Consider the following 4,021-nt stretch of genomic DNA (forward strand, 5'->3'; position numbering starts at 1 on the left):
CTCTTGGGAGTGCTGCAGACAGAGACGTGGAACCCCTGCACCGTACAGGCTTCTGGTGCCAGGTCCCAGCACCAAGAAAAATGAAAATGAAAGGAAACTATCGCAGCTGCAGGCAGCTTGCAGGAAACACCAGAGCCCTCCCACGCAGGGCACTCATAGATGCAGCCTCCAGGAAATCCAGGCACAATTGACATGCATGAGCTTACACCTCTGGAAAGCCCCAACATATCTGTCGGGTCACAGTGGGACTGAGCTGAGCTGGAATGAGGAAGGAAACCAGAATTTATTGAGATTGAATTTATTAAGTGCAGCAGGTTTCCAGGGGCAAAACAGAAGCAAATTCCTTCTAGCAGAGAGGGTGACTCACAGTGTCCTGGATTCCCCCACCCCACGCAGGTACAGGAGATGCTGGCTCAGGAGCCAGTTGCCCACGAGCACTGGTGACACAGCAGGGGCTTCCTGCAGCCGGGCTCTTGCTGGCCAGTAAGGCCCTCAAGCCTCCCAGGTCCCTGGTCCTAGCAGCAGAGTCTGCAGCGGTGAGGCATTACCCATGCTAGAGGAAGATTGACTTAAGGCACACATACACAAGCCCATAGAACTGGGTGGGATGCACTCGAGGATGCTGAGGCTGCTGGCTGGTGCCATGTCAAGGCTCATCTCTGATCTCTTTGGAAGGTTGCAGCAATTGGGAGGTTCCTGATGAGTGGGAGAAGGCAAACATCACACACAACTTTGAGCAGGGCGAGAAAGAGGGCTTGGTGAACTACAGCCTGCCCAATGTCACCTCTGTCCCTGGAAAGGTGATGGAGCAAATCCTCCTGGCAATCACTGCCGAGCACCTGAAGGACGAGAAGGGAACAGCCAGCAGGGATTTACAAAGGGCACATCGTACCTGACCAACCTGAGTGCCTTATGAGGTGAGATGACTGGCCTTGTGGATGAGGGGAGAACCTTCACTTCAGCAAAGCTTTCAGCATGGTCTCCCATGGCCTCTGTGTAGCCAAACTGGGTAGATACAGGCTGGGTAAGGGCGTGACCGTCCAGAATGTGCTCTGGGTCCAATTGCTTTCTGTGGATGCAGGGAGGCTGCCAAGGGACCCTTGCAGACCAGCAGGCACCTTTCCAGAGGGCTCCGCAGGCTGCAGCGGGCACACAGCACAAGGATCTTGGTTCAGGTGTGCCCACAGGTCACATTTAATTCAAGCATTTGCAAACCCAGAGGGTGGGAGGAAGGAATAGATGCCCAGAGAGACTGGCAGCATGCTACTTGCGCTTGTCTCAAGGTTATCGGAGTCTGTTTCGGTGGTACCTTAGAAACCCCAGCAAACCCGCTTTACAGGGCATCTGACCTGTGTTCCTAGCCTGGGGAGGGCTTGTGGATATAGCCAACGTGTTGTTTGCTTCTTCAACACAAAGGTTGGCTAAAACATCAAGTGAATCACTTCCTCCTCCTGCGCTGGGTTGTTGCTGGTGGCTGGGCTTCACTCACCAGCTCCGGCTGGCTCTTGCGGTGCGGCGGAGGAGGCTGCCTGGCTCCCCAGCCCTCCTCTCGTGGGTCCCTGAGCAGCTGGGTGGCTCTCCTGCCCATGGAGCCTGGCCTCTTGTTTTCAGTTCTACCGTCAGCACGCTAACACCCATGGTGTTTCAGTCTCTCACTTCTGCTCTGAGCCAGCCTTTGCCCCACAGCCCCAGACCCGCCTTGTACGTAGCTGTTGCCACGGTGCTAAATGCAATAAAAAAGCAGCATGGAAGAGCCATTTTGTCTGCAGAGCCTGCAGAAGCAGACGACACGGCTGGAGGGAGGTAAAGATCAGAGCAAAGAGGAACTGCATCTGCAGCTTGCAGGCCAGGGACAAAACGAGAGCTCCCATGCTCTCAACCATGTCGCATCACTTCCACACCACTTTGCTCTTGAACAATCCTCTCAGCCACCCCCCAGCCTTTCCAGGCTCCCTGCCATGCTGCGGATGGGACTCTGCTTGTGGTGCGCAGCGCGGAGCAGAGCTGTGGTGCCCGGTCCAAGAGCCAAGCCTAAACCCCAGGAATGAGATTTGAATGTCTCCAGCCGAGGCTGGACATCTGTGACATCTGAGCTTGCCTTGGAATGGAGAGCCCAGTGGTGCCCAGCGCCTCTGCATAGCCAACAAGAAGCAGGAGCACCAAAGCTGCCGTTTTGTCCTCCCTGGCCTTTCGTCTAGCTGACAATTTGCATTTCCAGATTGTGCCTTGCTTGAAGTTTCCTTTTTCCCTGCTTGCTGTTATTCCCCCAAGGGGAGGGAACAAGAAGTCATGCATGACGCCGAAATATTTTAGATGCATAAAAAAACCCGGCAAGTGACCTCCCCAGACCAGTGCCATGGCACTTCCAAGCAGGCTAGTGCTGACACGTCTGTTTGAGATTTAGTTGGGCAAAAAAATGAATGCTTTGTAAAGCAATCTATAAAATGCACCTACACTGCAGATCCCACTGAGATTAGTACTTTCTCACCCTAGAGGTTTTTAAACCACTAGTGTGACAGGCATTGTAAACCCCTCATGCACCATGTGCCACGGCCTTTTACTAACCACAGAGCAGCTGGTGCTTACTCATGAAAACCACCATGCGTGGCACAGATGGACGCATGGGGCACCCTCACCTTCCCCGTGTCTTGGGCCACGTGCCGTCTTGGGCAGTGTCTTACCAATGCATCTGTGGGATGCTCCTGATGCAGACAAATCATGGCAAAACATGGTCACCTGCCAGATAACTGACTAGTTATCACTAACCTCCCACCCCAGCCTGGGCTTCCTGGTTTCCACACTGCTGCTGTGCTGCTGTGCTGCTGTGAGTGGAGATGGGGCAGCGCCAGGTCAGCTGAGCGTTGCCTGGGTGCCTGTTCGATGCCGCCTGCTCTGCCTCACCTTTCTGGGCACCCGAAGGACGCTACGACATCCCTCTGAGCAGCTGCTCTATTTGTATACACCTCGGCAGAGATTTAGGAGCTTGTGGTCCAAACTGACTGTCCAAACCACCCATGGTTTAATCAGTGTCCAAACACAGCAAGAACTAAGCTGTCTGCTGAGCCGGCAAAGGTGCTTGCAAAGTCAGGGAATCATAGAATCACATGAATCATAGAATACCAGGTTGGAAGGGACCTCAAGGATCACCTAGTACAACCCTTCTTGGCAAAAGCATGGTCTAGACAAGATGGCCCAGCACCCTGTCCAGCCGAATCTTAAAAGTGTCCAATGAAGAATCCACTACTTCTCTGGGGAGATTACTCCAATGGCTGATTGTTCTCATTGTGAAAAATTTTCCTCTTGAGTCCAGTCAGAATCTCCCCAGGAGTAACTTGTACGCATTACCCCTTGTCTTTTCCATGTGACTCCTTGTAAAAAGGGAGTCTCCATCTGCTTTGTAGCCGCCCTTTAAATACTGGAACATGGTTATAAGGTCTTCCCCTAAGCCTTCTTTTCTCAAGGCTGAACAAACCCAGTTCTCAGCCTTTCCTCATGTGGCAGGCTTCCCAGTCCTTTGGTCACCTTTGTGGCCCTTCTCTGTACCCTCTCCAGCCTGTCCACATCTTTTTTGTATTGCAGGGACTAACAATTATTCCAGGTGTGGCCTGACAAGCGGCATAATGACTTCTTTATCTCTGCTGGTGATGCCCTTGTTGATGCAACCCTGTATCCTGTTGGCTTTCTTTGCCACAGCAGCACACTGTTCACTCATATTGAGCTTGCTGTCCCCCAGGACCCCCAGGTCCCTCTCCACAGAGCTGCTCCCCAGCTGGGTAGATCCCAGCCTGTGCTGCACTCCTGGATTATGTTTTCCCAGGTGCAAGACCTTACATTTGCCTTTGTTGAACTTCAGAAGGTTCTTGTTAGCCCACTCTTCCAGCCTATCCAGGCCTTCCTGCGGGGTGGCTCTCCCTTCCGAAGTGTCCACATCCCCACTCAGTTTGGTATCATCAGCAAACTTCATCAGGGTACACTTGATCCCATCATCCAGATCACTTATGAGGATATTAAACCACATTGG

General features: G+C 52.8%; 1 protein-coding gene across 1 annotated transcript in view; it reads right to left on the reverse strand.

Moving 5' to 3' along the window:
- The window catches only part of TMEM173 (transmembrane protein 173), a gene marked incomplete at its 3' end in the record, with an annotated part of 9,063 nt that overhangs the window by 4,696 nt on the left and 346 nt on the right, over positions 1 to 4,021 (reverse strand).

This window comes from Fulmarus glacialis, unplaced genomic scaffold (genome assembly GCF_000690835.1).
Source record: "Fulmarus glacialis isolate BGI_N327 unplaced genomic scaffold, ASM69083v1 scaffold1653, whole genome shotgun sequence".
Lineage (NCBI taxonomy): Eukaryota > Metazoa > Chordata > Aves > Procellariiformes > Procellariidae > Fulmarus > Fulmarus glacialis.